Here is a 16,767-nt window from a genome sequence, read left to right on the forward strand (position 1 = left end):
TGTTGGCAGGCATTGTTTTGCTCGTGCACCTCCTGTGTGGTGGGTGCCTGCCTTGGACTGAGGGAGATCAGAGGAAGGCAGAGGAAGCTCCTGTTGTCCTCAGTGAAAGGTGTGCTCCAAGGGACGAGCAAAGGCCTGGGAGCTCCTGGTGCCACAGCCGCTGACATGGTTTCAGTGCACTTTTTGAGAAACAGGTGTGTCAGTTGCTGCAGGAGTTCATTGTCAGAGATAATGAGAGTTGTGAGTACGTGAGAGATCTTAGTTAGGAAGAAAATCAATGGTAAAGCAATGTTTCAATCTATAGCCTGAGTAAGTAATTTACTTTTGAAATCTAGTTGTGCTCAGAGGTGAAGCCATTTCCATTCAGGTTTTGTTGAATCACAGTATTGGAGTTGTAAGTCAGTGTTGGGAAGATTTTGTTTTGTTTGTGTAAGAAGCCCTTCCAATAAGTCCTCAAACTCCTCACAACTGTTGTCTTTGTGTCTGGTTTTAAAAAGTGGCATTTTTTACAAAATATATTTGAATTTTATTTTGCAATCAGTAAAAGGCTCCTCTTTAACATGGAATATGCACATTGAGAACTATTTATCTGGAAGCCAATTTATTTTTGAGCATATATTTTATGAATAAGTTACTAGTATCACCTATTCTTATTGTAGATATACTGCTGTAAATAATGTGATGACTTGTATGACTTGTACCTCTGTGGGAGTTTTGCAGTGGCTAACACCATGAGACATTAAACCTCTCTCTAAAATACATGAAAAAAAAGAAATTACATAAAAATTTTTCTTTGAGAAACAGAGACGGGAAAAAAAAATAAAGACAGCTGGGGGAAACATGTTTCTGTTGATTTGAGAATTCATGTTTTATTTTGTCTAGCAATCAATATGCATTTTTTTATTTTTAGAAAATAAAAATACATCATCTGATTTCCAATTTGAAAAAAGCCAGAAGACCTATGTTTCCATATTCCACACGGTTTCATTTTGCACTCCCAATTTTGAGTTTGTGTGTCCTGTTTTCAATACAAACATCAGTGTTGAAATCCACTACTTTTGTAGATTTTTCTTTTAAAAGGACAAAGATGCTGATTTCAGTTCAGATATGTAAAGCAAGAGCCGTGACTCCTGGTAGAGGAAGAAGCATGGTAGCTTCTGGAATGGCAGCATCAGACCCTGAGTAGCGTTCTCTGCAGTAGCCTGTGCTGGGCAGGCTCATCCTCCACAGCACAATGTGCTCTCCCATTTGCTGTACCTCTATTTAATTTGTCTCATCTGTGGCACAGCCTCCTCTAAAGAACTCGAGCTTCAGATGAAAATGTAGTTCCCAGGCAGAAAGGAACTGCAGTAAAAGTAGTTGTACTACTAGTTTGTCCTATGATTAATAGCAAGACTTGCTTAGAAGTTAGTCTTTGATTTCCTCTGTTTAATTGTAGCCCTAAGTGAAATGGGTTTTTGATTTATAGAAAATGCAAAATTAGGTACAGAAAGTTTTAAATTACAGTAACAGTAAAAAATTTCCCACAATAATCATCCCATATTGTTTCAATTCAAAAGAGCTAGGGCTTGATTTGTGTGGGAAAGAATCCATAGCAGCCAAGTTCCACATTTGAAACTGGGGAGAGGGGAGGATCAATTACCCTCTTTTGTGAGTATAAAAATATGCCTGAACTTCACTATGTAATACTTTTATCATATACTCCCTCTTTGGAAGGGTGTGTGTTGATTAATTAATTTAGAATAGCTCTTTTCTTACATGGATACCCTGTAAAAGCAAGCAGAAAAATTGTGTTCAAACATACAAGAACATCAGTTAAAAAAGCAAAAGCTTTAGGAGCAGCAGTGGCTTGTAATTATGATGGAAAACTGATCTATTCTGTTTTATAATATTTGCATTATGCAGAATGGTTCTATAAACTGTGAAAGCTCTAACATAGTTCAATAACAGTAGCTTTAATAATAGTAGTTTAATTCCTAAGCCACTTTTTGGAAGTTCTACATGGCTGATCTCACTTTTGCTGCACTGTATTTGTGGTGACTTTTTCTTTCATTAGACTGCAATGCCTATGTGTGTTTGCAGCACTAATCCTGGATGTTGAGATTCTGGATAGTTAAAATATATTCAGTATCATTGAAGCTATTCTGGAGTAAATGACTTTGATTTAATGGATGAGACCAAATTCTGCTCTATTTACAGGGATAAATGCTGAAAAACACTGATCTGACCCATGCAAGTTTGCATGTGAGTTCCTGAGAATAGGAGTTTGGGCCCTTTATATTTGTTTTTTTGTTTACCACAACACAGTTAAAAATTATTCTGAAAATAATAATGCAGTTGTTATCCTGTTGGCCAGCTTGGTGGTTTTTAAAATCCTGCTTCACAGTCTCCCCTCACATACAGTTTCATTTGGAGCACACTGAGTTTACAGTTTGAATGTAAAGTGCTGCTTCTATTCCATTTGATTTGGCATTGACCGAGATGTAAAATCTAAACATAAAGCGTAGTATTGATCCATTTATAAGCATTGTCAAATTGTACTGCACTTTTGGATAATTTATTGTTGTAGGATTTCAAAGTCAGGTGAGCTCTGCATTTGTGCTGTAGCCTGACAGTTTAATCAAGATACAAATTTAGAAACAAATCAGCACTGTCTTTTATACAGTGCCTCTAAATCCTTGGTAATTTGTACCAGACCTCGGTAACAGGAAAGGATCGCCGTTTCATGCTACCAATACCAGTGGGTGTTGCTCCCCAGCTGCATCTTATAAGAGAAGATGCAAGAGAAATTAAAGGATCCCCACATGCATTTTTCTGTAATGTACCTTTTGCAGAGTACAAGGCTGATGGAAAATTCCCTTGAATCCAGTGTGCAAGCCAGCTGTAAATAGTGCCATATGTTCTGCACGCTGTAACTCCTACCTTTTGAGAGCACTGGGCAGTTTTTAAATCAGCTTTCTTTACTTTGTAGTTTTGGAACGTTTTTAAAAACGTAAGCGCTTGTAGTCTGCAAGCTCAGAGCGGGGAGGGGAGAGCTCAAGTGCTGCTGGTGCCTACCCTGGCTGCCTCAGGACTCTGCCAGAGGCCTGTTTCGGGGAGCTGTGCCCTGCCAGGACGTCCCTTGCAGCACGAGCTCGTCCCTGCACGCTCAGCTCCAGCGGATCCGAGCTATAGGCTGAGGCTGTGTGCACTGGCAGCACAGATGGAGTGTGCTCTCATTAGGACTGTTTGTTGCCTGTTGGAACACACAGCATATTTCTACCGTGGCATCAACAGTTTCTAAGAACTGAGGTCAAAATAAACAGGTTGCAGTTGGATTCAGGAACAGTCTGGGAAACAACTTAAAATTCCCTGCTTAGGCATAACCATATTCCTAGATAGGTGGGTAAAAAGGCATTCTCGTAGCAAGGGCTCATCTGAATTGATGCAGTGTGGAGTTGCAGAGGCACAGCCAGTGAATTTTCTACAGATATTGGCAAAATTGACCTTATTTTAAATAAATGAGCAAATTTAAGCCCAGCACTCCTGCACTGTTTTTCCTGGTTTTTGTAGTGCTCGAGCAAAGTGAAAGCAATGTCCTGGTGCCTGTTCTCACCAGGCCTCAGCCTCCAGTGCAGGCGCGGGCGTTGCTGAAGGTCCTGGCGTGCTCGGGCTCTGCGCAGGAGCAGAGCTGGCAGACAGCCTCTGGCAAGGCTCCTGGAGGCTGCTTGGAGTTGTTACTGCCCCAAACTCCCCACCCCACCCTTTCCCTGGGGATTAGTGCTTCCTCAGCAGAACCTGCACCTGAACTGCCTCGTTGCAAACCCGCAGGTCCTGCTCTGGCCCTTGGAAAGGCATCGCTGGCTGTGGAGCTGCTGCAGCTCGCCCGAGGTCTGAGCCTGTGGATTCAGCATGGAGCCCTCATCCCCAGCAGCCACTGGAGCCCGTGGATTCAGCATGGAGCCCTCATCTCCAGCAGCCAGGTGGAGCAGCCCACTGACAAAAGGGAGTTTGGTGCATGACTGCAAGATTCACCAGGGCCTCTTCCACAGCCGGTAAGTATTCACAGGATCAGCCCATACACACACTCACAGTCCAGGTGACAGCCTGGCCCCACAGGCATGAGGGAGTTTTAGCCAGCGATATCAGTGAATGCAGGGTTTCATTTGTAGTGTGTAAAAAGCCTGTAAAATTTTATGAAACAGGACAAATACTTGTGATGATTTTGGCTTGAGTGGAGATGTAAATAGATTCGCTTCCTGACAGAATCAGCAACTTGTAAGAGTTTACTCATATTAACCTGGTCACAGTTCATTTGCAGCCAGAGGAACTATCCTGTTTGTTGAGCTGCAAACACACAAAAGTGCAGCAATCTGCTAGATGTTAGAAAATGTTCTCATGGGTTTGGTTAGAAAATGTTCTCATGGGACTTGGGTTTTTTTGGGCAGGGAGGGTTAATTCTAACTCTAGTTTCGGTGGTTAAAATTTAAAAAAATACAATTTTTTTCCTTTTCAGAAATGAAACATTATTGAGCTGTACGGTGTGCATAACAGTAGATGGCTAATACAGATATGTGTAGTGGAGTAGTGAAAAGAGGAGTCAAAAGAATTATGAAAATTTTGAAGACTGATATGGAAAGATGTGTATAATTGTCTAAAAGGAAGGGTAAAAAAGAAAACCTCCTCATATGCTTTGCTGCTACCAGTTTACTGCTGTTGCTGTTCTTACTTCCCATGGCACGAGGTGTTCAGTGGTCTGTATTACAATCACATAATAATATTATCATCCCTTACTTTTCTGCAGTGACAGAGAAGCAGCACTCCTAGAATACCTTGTTTATAGGATGATCTTACTGTCTCCACGAGGTTTTCTTGGTTCCTGCTGCTGTTCTCCATATGCTTCTCCACACAGTTTGTGTATAACAATGTGCCTTTCCATCCTTGACCCTGGCAGGTCTTGTGCAGCCTCATTCATCCTGACCCAGCACCTCTTCCCTGCTCACAGACAGCTGCTGAGCCTCAAGCTCTTCACTGACTGTGAATGCAGTTGGGAACACTCTCCTCCCCCCCACTTTTAAGTTGGCTCTCAAAGCCCATCGCAGATGGTCTGTACCTCATACATAATAAAGATTTTTTTTTTTTCTTCTGAGGCGGGTTTGTGTGAATGTGAGAGGCAGACAGTCTGGCAAGCTTAGACCTGTGTTTTTATATTTTTTTTTTTTTCTAAGTGAGCCTTGAGGGATTTGTTTGCCATAATTTGAAACCCCTTAATAGCTTATGGAGCTCAGTAATATCTTGGTTCCAGAGGCTGGAACGTGATTTGTCCATTTGATATTTTCTAAGGGGAAGTTACACACATTGGCAGAGTGGAGTTAGGGCCCAGCTGGACAAGACAAAGAAATTAAGCAGAAGTATTCCAGGAGCTAAAGCAGTTGCTTTAGGCAGGTGGTCTTCTAATAAGAGTATGGTAGGTTTGTGCTCACTGTGTGTGTGAGTGCTTTGGGGTCACCTGTTATAGCTGTGTATTTCTAACTGCTTGTAAGACTTGTTTCAGCGAATTCTGTCCCATTTTCTGACTTGAGCAGTAAAGTCTGTGTACCAAAATGTCCTCAGAACCTCGTGTAAGAGCCTAAGGAGCATTTTCAAATATCAGATAATTTGCATTCTAGGTAGCTCAGCATGCTGCTTGTTAGTTCCTTTGTGTATGGTTGTATTGGTGGTGTAATGCTCAGCATTCCAGTGGCCATAAAAACAGGTCCATGTGTGGAAATCTGCTTCATGGGCCAGGCTGCCAGTGGGTTCTAGGTTTCTGTTCTGCATGCAAGCTGCCATAGGGCTCTTCCTGAGCTCTGCACTATGCTTTGGGAGCTGGAAATGTAGAACATATGCAGGAGGAAAGTAATGGAAGTACATTTATACCAGCAGTTTCAGCCGTGGTTTTTACCTCAGTGAGAAAAGATATGTCAAGGTGAGATATGGAATTGTATGTTTAAAAGATAAGGGGAAAATGTCCTGAACTAAATTGGATTTTGTTCATGATGGAGAAAAAATTAACAGGTATTTCACTCCTCTTGTGCATGTTAAATGCTGTTTCTGTTTGTGTGTGTGTGTTGTTACTCAGTGTATAGAACAGTAAAGTCCAAACCAGCCTGTGAGCTGTAGAGTATTTGCTGAAATACTTTGAGGTTCAGCTGTCTGAAACTTTTGGCTCTCAGAGGGAAAAGTCCCATGGGTGTCAGATAAGACATTTCCCAGGGCCTGAAGGGTGTCGAGTAAGGGTCTCTGAGAAGTGAGCAGAGCAAATAAAATCTTTTGAGAAGAGATGAGCTCCAGAGAACATTCCAGTTAGGCAGCAATGGTCAGCAGCAAAAGGGGGTCATAGGCTCTTCCTTCAGAGTGGAAGGACCTTGGGAGGCATCTGGTCCAGCCTCCTGCTCAAAGCTGGGCCAGCTGAGAGCAGGTGGTTCAAGGCTTTGTTCAGGTGGGTCATGGAAGCCTCTGAGTATGGATTCTGCACAGCCTCTGGGCAGCCCCTTCCTGCTTGCCTGACTTGATGGCAGGAAGGTTTTCCATTGTTTCTAACCTGAACCTTTCATATTTCAGATCCTGGCTGTTGTCCCTTGTTCTCCCACCACACCCCAGTGTGAATAACCTGGCTCTGGCTTCTCCTGGCCTCCTGTTGGGTGTGGAGGGGCTGTCACCAGAGCCTGCTTGGGTCCCTTAGCCCCTTCTCACAGGGCTGGGGGTCACTGTGGGGGTCCCTGTCACTCTGCCTACACTGCAGTATTGCTCAGCAGGCCGAGGGCTGGCACAGGAGCCTCTCAGGACAGTGCTGGGGCTGACCCATGCTGTCCCATGGGCTGCTGGCACCAGGACAGGCACAGTGGCTCCCTGGGAGCTGCATCACTCCTGACCAGCCCCTTTAAGGGGTGTGGGTGTTTTTGCTGACCATCTGCTGGAAGCAGTGCCAGGAGCTGATGCTGTTGGCTGGCCTTGGCCTTCACAGCAAATTCCTGGGTTAATAGTGTGGTGTTACTAATTTCAGGTATTAATATAGAAAAATATTAGCATGGATTCGAAAATCATGTCATAGTTTAAATGCTAGAAGATGTTAGAGCAGTGTAGAGTTTCTTTGCAGAGGGGTTTTTGAGCTGCTGAGTACAGGTTTTAAGCATAGAACACAACAGTTAGAGATATACTTAGTCTTAAAAATTGTTAGGTGTCATGTAATTGCATAACTGCAGCACCCAAGGCTTTAAGAACAATACTGAGTATCATGAAATTGTGATTTGATTTTAAAATAAAGCAGCATCGATAAGATCAAGAATCTGCTGCTTTTGTAAAGCAAATGTTCATCTAAGAGGGGTTTTTTCAAATAGTGAACCACGTCTGTAAAGTTCTGAAATGATAGCTGCTATTATGTGCTCATCTGCTTGGCACAGTAATTAAAGTATACATTAATGCTGTGAGACACGTGTTTAGAAGTATGGATTGAAATTAATCACCCTGCCCTTATAGAAATTGCTTGATGAGTCCAACAGCATATGTGCTGCTATAGAAAGCTGTGAGTTAGTGTATTGTACATGGGTACAGTTACATTTAGTATTTCATATGTTTTATTAAATATAAGTACAATAATACATTCAATTTTATTAAAGCTACCGAGCTGGGTTATTTACATATTTTTCCAGTGTGGGAGAGGAATTTTTACAGGTAAGACTTGCACCTTAATAACCCCTAAAGATAGAATTGCCAAGCAGCTCAAATGCTGCTCAAGGAGTCTTTGAGGTGTCTGCAAGCATTGTGTGAGCAGGGCAGCAGGAATTCCTGCCTCTGTGAGGTGGGGCTCACCCAGGGCCAGCCTGGCACATCCACAGTGGGTTTCTCATGGAGCACCAGTGTGCTGAGATGAGCTGTGTGGGGGAGGCCCTTGGCTGCTGAGAGAGAGTGGTAATTCTGCACCCACTGATGAGTTTTAGCTTAGATTTAAGCTTGCAATGTTCATTCCATCTCCAGCTTCCTGGGCATAGGACAGGAAGCTGGAGAAGTCTCCAGTGTGAGTTTACAGCCTGTGCAGTTATCAAGTGAAGTGCCACCTCAGCCTGTACCATGGTTACTCTGCCTGCCAGAAAATCTTGGTAAATATTCCACAAGATGCTTGAGAGGCCGTGATTCACTGGGTCAGGTTTGCTCTGTTCCTTTGTGAGGTGGAAGTGGAGGAGCAGGTGCGGTGAGCACTCAGAGCACTGCTCACTGCATCAGTGCAGGGAGCTGCTCTGCCTCCCCAGCCTGTGCAGGGAGCAGCTGGAGAGCTGCTGCTGTTCCTGGGGGCACAGAGCAGTGTCCCAGCAAAGGGCACCACTCGTGCAGTGCCATTGTGGAGCTCATGGATTGAGAGGGTGAAGCAGCGAGCAGCGGGCTGAGGACACAGAAAGAGCAGAATCCTTGTCTGGGGCATTGTTTGGGAATCACCACCCTTGCAAACTTAAAATGTGTGCACAAAATGTGTCTTGTTCTTTGCTGCTTACAACTCCAACATATGACCCAGTTCAAAAAGTGGTTGTTTCTGCAAAGCTCTGACTTTATACTCTCACTGGTCTACGGACCTCTTTGTGTGTTCAAGATCTAAATGCAGCGTGCAGGCAGCCTTTCTCTTACAGCTAATATTGATATCCTGCCCCAGAGTTACAAAAGCAGAGAAAAGAAAACCCTTAGGGACATTTACTGCTTCAGTTGATACATATTTGCCTGTTTCTGGGTGGTGAAAGTTGTTATTTTTATTATTTTTGCAGCATATCAGCCTGGAGGTAGTCACCCTGTCAGGAGTGTAAAATTTACAGCAGAAATTATTTTAATGCTGGAAAAGCTCTTACTCATCTGAACCATCATTCAAAATGCACAGTGAAAGTCGCCAAGGAGAAGTTTTCCATCCCACTGTCTGCAGGACTCCTGCAGGTCTTCTGATGCTTAAGGTAAGATTTAAAATAAAGAGCAAACAACTTAGTTGCAAAGTAGAAGCTGGTGCAAAGCATGGAGGTATAATTCTAAGGCAGAGAGGATCCTTTTGTGCATTGACTCCTGTCTATAGGAGCAATGGCATTGTTAGAAAATTTCGGTGCAGTATTTGTTTAAATAATTAAAGCAGAAAGAACAATAAGCCCAAGTTTACTACCAGAATTACATATATATAAATATATATGTATATATAAAGAAATTGCTTAGTATTAAGAAATAAAAGGATGTATTAAGTTTTCTTTATTCTTTTGAAAATATGTGTCAAAGCACAGAAGTGTTCAACTATGAAAAATAAGTGTTAGCATAAGAAGGGAAAATAGGAGCCACTGGGTAGGACAATGTATTTTGTTTTGCTTAGCTCCTGAGCAATAGCTGTAATATAGAAATAGCTGCATGAACTGTGTACAGGTTATGCCATTGTTTGTCCTTAGTGCTTTTGGTTTGTGTTTTGTAGTGGTGTCCATTACATTCAGTGAATCAAACCCCTCCAGTGTATTTCCTTATTTCTCTGTCAGTGTAGTACAGGCTGCTGGGGTGTCATCAGGATCCCTTCTCCATGACTGTAGCCAAAGGATTTTATATAAAGAGCATTTTCCAGAGGCTATCAGTATGTTCTCTTATACATGACTTTTTTTCTCTGTTTTGTTTTAGATTATGTATATAACTAAAACACATTCCAGAAACTTTGTTTTCTAAATGTGTGTTGGGCACAGTTGTTAATGTTGCAGGTGTTCACATTCAGGGCAATATAAAATGCTGCTTATGACAAATGAAAAATAATGGAATGCTCACTTCATAGCCCTAGGAGTTTGGCTTGGGCCTACAAACAGACATGATTTTCCATTTGTTTATAGACAGACAAGTTTATAATTAAGGCAGTAATGGGCATAAGGATTCTTGCAGCCTTTGTAGCTCATCTTTCTTGTAAGCATCAAAGAGAATATTTGTGGTCGAACACACAGTAATAAGTGTGGGGGAATCAACAGCATGCAGATCCATTTGTTTATTTATTTATTGAATCTGGTTATCCCCTATCCTCCCATCATCTGTGCCTCTGCAATAAAGGCAAAGCATTCCTATTTTCTCTCATTGCTATCACTCCAAATGCTGTAGATAAGAATGATAGCTGGACACAAGTACCACACTGTGCACCCCAGAACACCAGAGGTATTAATGAACACAGGCAAAGACTTGTGTAACCATTACATCAGTGTCCTATTTCTGGAAATGACTCTGTAAATTACCATTTGGCTGAGGAATCCATCGTGCTGATCTGGAGCCTGCATGGCCCAACTGTGGATTACATCAAGCACATGAAAAAGCTGCCCAGGAATCCTGGCACAGAATGAGATTATTTTGTTTTGCATAGAAAACCTGTGTGTTCATGCATACATGTATACAATAAATATGTAAAGGGGTTTGGATTGCCTGTGTCTGAGAGCAGAGCCCTGTGTGGGGCAGATCTTTAAACTTCAGGGGTTGTACATGTTTTATGTCAGCTCTGAGGCAGTTGAGGTGAGCTGGAATGTCAGTCTTGGGGGGTCACTGGTGTGCGAGAGTTGCCACAACACAGCTTCTCTAAGAGCCCTTAGAGAATCTGTGATTTGATTCCTCTCCCAGCTTGGTCCAAACCACCAAACCAGCTTGTGTTTATTGGCTGTGAAGCCCATTTATGTCTGCCTCACCTGGGGACAGCAGTTTGGGGCTGTGTATCTGATGAAAAAGTACTTGGGGGTCAGGAGATTTGAGGCTTTTAATAATTATCTAGAGAGATGACTTCTATGGAGGAAATGTTACCAGTTTGATGATTTTTGTCGTGGTTTATGTCTTTAGTTAGTGCCAGCAGTGTTAAAAAGCTGAGATTTGTGTGTCCATATATTTTACACTGAATTTAAAACACAAATATCTCATCATAAGAGTCTTCTTTTTTAAAAATGGAGAGAAAGAAAAACTATCAGTCTGGTTAAGAGGTGGTTGTTCTTATTAAGAAAACAGTGAGTTCTTACTGCTACCTCTGATGTATCTAAGTCTAGTAATACATGTATCTCTTTAGGACTAGACCTCAGAATAAATTGCAACATCAGAAACTAAATTAAAATCTTCTAAAACTTGATCCTCATATATTTTTAAGGAAGTGGTCTATTCCAAGCACTCTAATGTATGAAGTCTTGTTAAGATTAAAGTCTCTGGAGGCTGAAGTTCATTTTGTGAGGAAGAAACCCAGTTAACAATAAAATCAGGTAATGACAAATTATATTGTCACAAATAATTAAAATAAATTCGTATTCAGAACATCATCAGTGTATACAATAAATAATAGCTGAGAGGAAAGGGTGACCCCATGCTTGTTAAATTGCTTGAAAGTTAATTTGGATGTGTTCAGGTGAATAAAGAGGTTTAGTTGTGTGGGATTTTTTTCCCTTAGCTGCAGTTTTCTTTGTAATTCCACAAGAAATAGAATAATTTGAGCTTGTCAGACCCACCTGTGAAAAGCAGATGCCCTTGTACACAACTGATCTTCACTCAGCTGGTGAGCAGTGAATACAGAGAATGGACAGTGCAGTTGCTCCAATATTAAATTGCTCTTGTGAGCCTTTCAAGCTGGATTTCTTTCCAACCCACAGGAAATAACTGATAATCCTTTTTTTTTTTTCTTCCCAGAGAAGGAATGTGCTGTGGTAGAAATACAGCGTGCAACATAAAGATTAATACATGTCCTTAAGTTAGATAACTGCAAAGGTGTTGACTTTCTCCAACTAAAATGGTGGTAGTGAAACAAGGGAAGTTAATTGTGGGAGAGCCTAGTTGCCTCTTACTGCCATATCTGTTCCTTAGAATAGATAACAAAGTTCCTTAAAACTTAAAATATTTGCTGCGAATTTTCAGTGCTGAGTGTATTATTCAGATTTGCTGCCACAGGCAAGTTCAGTCATAACAGTTCACCTTTCCTGAGCAGAGGGCAGCCTTTCCTTTGGCATCTTTTAAATTTTGAGAACTTTCTGCTTTAGCTATAACCTTTTTCTTCTCTAAAGAAATTCTTCATTTGTGCAGTCAGCTGGCTGATTCAGTGTGCAGCTGAAAAATGATCACGAGATGAGAGTGTGTTCAGTCCTGTTCCTGATGGGTTTTAAAAAGCGCCGACAGCTTGAGTTAAACACAGCAGTGGTTTTCAGTATGTGCCTCTTTGTCTCTGTACAGGATTCCTGTGCAGGAGGTCCTGGGAGAAAAAACTCTATCAGCCATTGGAAAGAAAAGAAATTTTATTTTAAGATTTTAAGGAACAAAAAGATCTCGCAAGAAATAGCATAAGAGGATGCTTAAATTCTCTGGGTAACCAGGAGAAAGGTAGAACAGGAGTAATGTTAATGTAAAGTATTTTGGGCAAGTCATGATCTTTCTCAAAGATTTTGGTAAAAGTAATGTTCTTAATTTTTCTTAAATATCATATTTTTTTAATTACCAAACAAGTTGCCAAGTACTTTTGTAGTCTTGTAATGTTATTTTTCAATTATTTTCCAATTTCAACTATTTCCAATAACTTGCTTGTATTAGTAATCAGTTAAAGCAATTTTTTAAATAAATAATGATTAGCATCTGTGAATTCTTATCTCTGGAAGCTCCATACCCAACAAAAGCAAAATGTGAGATAGATATACACCAAATAAGTTGATATTCCTGTATTTAAAGCACCCAGAAGCATCATTTCTCTGTAGGTGATGAAATGAGATGGGTGGGCTTCCCCACCTACTTTACAGACCTGCTCTGGATGGAAGGGTGGTTTCTGGAAATGCTTTATCCCCATCAGGTGTGGTGAGTGCCCACTGCTGGGCATCCCATGGCCAGCAGGTTGAAGTGCCAGGAGCTAATCCCCACACCCACATTGCTTGGAAATGGAACCAGTGCCTGCCAAACTGGCTGGGAAAAGGTGCTGCTTTTAACAGCACAATTTCAGGACACCTCTGGTCTCTAATTTTTCGTTTACATTGAACCACAGGATCACAGAACCATGGAATGGGTTGGGTTGGAAGGGACCTTAAAGCCCATCCAGTTGCACTCCCTGCCATGGGCAGGGACACCTTCCCCTATCCCAGGTGGCTCCAAACCCTGTCCAGGTGGCATTGGGCACTGCCAGGGCTGGGGCAGCCACAGCTGCCCTGGGAACCTGTGCCAGGGCCTCAGCACCCTCACAGGGAACAATTTCTTCCCAATATCCCATCTCACCCTGCCCTTTATCAGTGTGAAACCATTCCCCCTTTTCCTGTCACTTCTCTGTCTTCCCATCCTGAGATGGGAGATAGTGGCTTTTAAGAAACCCAGTTCAGATGCTGAGTAAAACCCCACCATTCTGAGGTCATTGTCTCCCCTGTCTCACATTTTCAAAGACTTCATGCACTTCCAGCCTGGTGTCTGTCAGGGGATTGTAGCAATTCTTGAGACAGGTAGCAGAATAGGAAAAGGTGGAATGCTAAAGGAAGGAATGCTAAAGGAGCCCTTTTGCAGGTATATCTGGGATTGATTAAACCTAGGCATGCAATACTCTGGATATAACTCTTAAATTATTTTGTTGAAGGTTTTTAAATTTTTTTTTGTGTTGTTTTTTTATGAGAGGGAGCTGCTTCTGCTCTGTGCAAACTCCAGAGTGCACACTGTTGTTGAAAAGTAAGTTTTAAGAACGTGTTGTTTTCAGTGTGAATGTGGAGCTGCTGGTCACAGGCACACAGACTGCCTGAAATTCACAGGTTCATGCAGCACTACTACAAATACTCCTTACAGGATAGTAGTTTAAAGAAAGTGCCCTGTATCTTTCTCCCATTTCCAGACATGGTTCAGCAGCCTGATATGATCAGTCAATACCATGAGACCACTCAGCTGTGTTTGGAAGAGCTTCACAAATCGCAGGCAAGTTTAGGGCTCCTGAGCTGGTTGATGTAATCAGGACAGGCATCTATAAAACGGATTTCATACAGCCTGGATTCAAGGACCTGGCCTCTCTACTCTTTTTATTTTTTTAAATTTCAGTATTATTGAACAAGGAAATCGTGTGTCCACAAAATTCAGATTTAGTAAACTGGCTACAATAAACAGTCATTTAAAAAAGGCATGAAAGACTAAAGAATTTTAAATGTGTGTAGATTTAATTGTAATGGCTGTGCCATGTATTATTTTCAGACTCTGGAATGAGGCACAGGGACTGACAGAACTTGCTCTGAGCATTCCCTGAATTAAAAATTCTTGCTGTTTGTATTCTGTCATGAAATGGTTGGCATCCCAACAGTCGTGACAAGTGTGTATGTTGGCAAGGAATTAAAAATGGTGGTGCCTCTGAAGTTTAGCAGGAGGTTTCCTGCTTGGGGATGGCAGGCAGTTGTAGCTGTTACAAATGCCATTCCCTTGTCTGCATTGCAGCTCATTTCTGAAACAAAGCAAGCTTGGGAACATGTTCCACTTTGTAATAGGAACTGCTACATTTGGTTTTCTTTGAGTCTTCTCTGACACTGGAGTCTTCATGTGCCCACTTCTCTTTTTTTTTCTTTTGTTTTGTTAATAAATCAAATCTGACTACAATATCTCTCTGCCTCTAAACCACAGTAAGGGCTGCTTGAAAAAGCGTGAGCCTCCCAAATTTTTTACCCTCAAGAGGAAATAACTGATTTTTTTTGTTTGTCTTTGATCCAGTCTCATCAATGCAATTTTCCTTCTTCAAACAATTGAGCCTGCAGTTCATTATAGTGCAAGACCGGAACCCTTCTATTACCTTATTTTTAGCAACAATTAAATCGAGCCTTAAAATTGAATTTGCAAAAAGAAAGGCCTGTGCCAGTCCCAAATCTTAGAACTCAGCTCTTAAAAATGAATGTCAGCACTTTGCTCTCCTGGATGTGTCACTTGGTGGTGTGGCTTGGTGGTGCTTGTGGCCAAATGAAGTGTATGGTGACCCCGCAGATCAATTTAAATTCTGACATCCTCATTTTCAGAATTTCCACTTGCTCTGATAAAGCACTTTAAGGGATTTTTTACTGCTTTAAAGGATTTTTTACTGCTTCTATGACCTGTGCCTCTGTGAGTGTGGCAGCCCACTGGACCCTCCTGGATGTGCCACCTGTCCTGGGAATCCCTTCTGGCCTCCTCCAGCCCTGAGCTGAGGGTGCAGGGTCAGGGAGCACCAGGACACCCCAGGCAGGTGCATCTGTGCTGGAGACTCACTGGAGCTTCTCAGCCTGGGGCAGTGAGGAGCTCCCACCTTCCAAGGCCCCTCCCAGCACCAGGGACACGGGTGCTCTGCTCCTGTGGGGTTGAGCATCTTCCCAGAGCACAGCCTCTGACTGTTTACCAGAGCTTATGCACCTGATTAAAACATAACTTCCCTTCAGCTTATGGAGCTTGGAAGCTTTAGAGGCATGAATTAATGGAGAGACATGTTGTGTCTGCTGTGGAGTCAAGGAGCTGTGCTGCAGAAGAGAGAAGTTGTTCTGCCCGGTGATTTGTTAGGGATAAGCCTTACCTGCAGAATTTTCAAGCAAGAATGTTTATCTGCAGTTGGGACTGACTGACACCATCACTTGCCATTAGAGAATGTTTTAGTTTTCCTAAAGATGGCTGTTAGAAGTCTAGGAAAAGAAATTTGTTGCTTGGGCAGGACAGAGGTGAGGAGATTTGGAAGTGTTTGCCAAACATGTGAGAGCAAACTCCTGTCACAGTGACTGTGGGAGCCCAACTGGAACTTAGAAAGAGGAGCATAGTCTGAAACACTGAATATTTTACTGTTGTCATACCTGACTGAGATATTCACATGTTATGGCAGTAAAGCTCTCTGAATAATGGAATTTGCTGCAAAATGTGCAGCCCTCATGTTATTTACCTAGCATGGTGTGCATGGAAGCATGGCTAGCATCAGGCAGGCTGAGAGATCCACAAAGAGAAAAAAATCTGATTAATGGCACCTAGAGAGAGCAGAGCAACCCCCTGCAAGGAACCAGACCCCTCAGAATGTGAAACTGCTGGACCAAGATTTCAGGCCCATGTGGAAGAGCTGTGTCTGTGTATGAGCCTAACAAAGGGGATAAAAATGACAAGATGAAGGTAGAGCTTTCTTACACTTTCACCAGGCAAAATAAAAGAGTGAAATAAAATTGCCAGGAGTTGAATACACAAACCGGAGAACAGCTGGGAAAAATATTTGAGGAAAATGTACAGGAGATAGCAGAAGGATACTTTTCTCTAAATCCCAAAAGCAAGAAGCAGAGAAGAGGATAGATGCTTGCATTGTGTGGTGGAAAATTCTGGCATGCACATGTACATTAGAGACATAAAAGATCCCCTAATTAGAGACAGGATCATTTGTGGGACATGTGATTCCAGTTTACAGGAGAATTGCTGAGAAAAAAAGCATCTAACCCTAAAGGAATGAATCAAAGGATAAGAGCAGCTGAACTATCCAGGAAAAGCAACAAAACAATGGCCACTTCTGCAGGACACAGCAGAGTCCAGGAGAGAGGGAAGAGGGGGATAAACCTGTGAGCAGTACACAGAAGTGAAGATTTGGGACTGGTGGGAAGGGAGCCACAAGGATTTATTTAGTTCAGCAGTGGGCAGTGGTGCTGTGTCTGGCTGAGCAGGGAGGCAGAAGGAAACCACAGGGCAGTGAGGTGGACGAGGCAACAGGCTGTTCTGGAGCTCAGCATTCTGAAGGAAAATGGAATCAGAGTCAGCTTTTAGGGGTCTCTGCGTGAGCAATCTCCAGTTAACCACCAAATGTTTGCATGGAAAGCACTT

The 16,767-nt window shown here is 42.3% G+C and overlaps 1 long non-coding RNA gene across 2 annotated transcripts in view; it reads left to right on the top strand.

Annotated features, from left to right (window-relative positions):
• LOC135456448 (uncharacterized) overlaps positions 1 to 16,767 on the top strand; it is a 73,957-nt gene that overhangs the window by 12,943 nt on the left and 44,247 nt on the right. For both annotated transcript variants that reach the window (XR_010442552.1, XR_010442553.1), the window contains exons 2-3: positions 3,811 to 4,034; positions 8,772 to 8,951. This is a non-coding gene — a long non-coding RNA (uncharacterized LOC135456448). The remainder of the gene's footprint in view (positions 1 to 3,810; positions 4,035 to 8,771; positions 8,952 to 16,767) is intronic.

The sequence above is a fragment of the Zonotrichia leucophrys genome, chromosome 1A (assembly GCF_028769735.1).
Source record: "Zonotrichia leucophrys gambelii isolate GWCS_2022_RI chromosome 1A, RI_Zleu_2.0, whole genome shotgun sequence".
Classification (NCBI taxonomy): Eukaryota; Metazoa; Chordata; class Aves; order Passeriformes; family Passerellidae; genus Zonotrichia; species Zonotrichia leucophrys.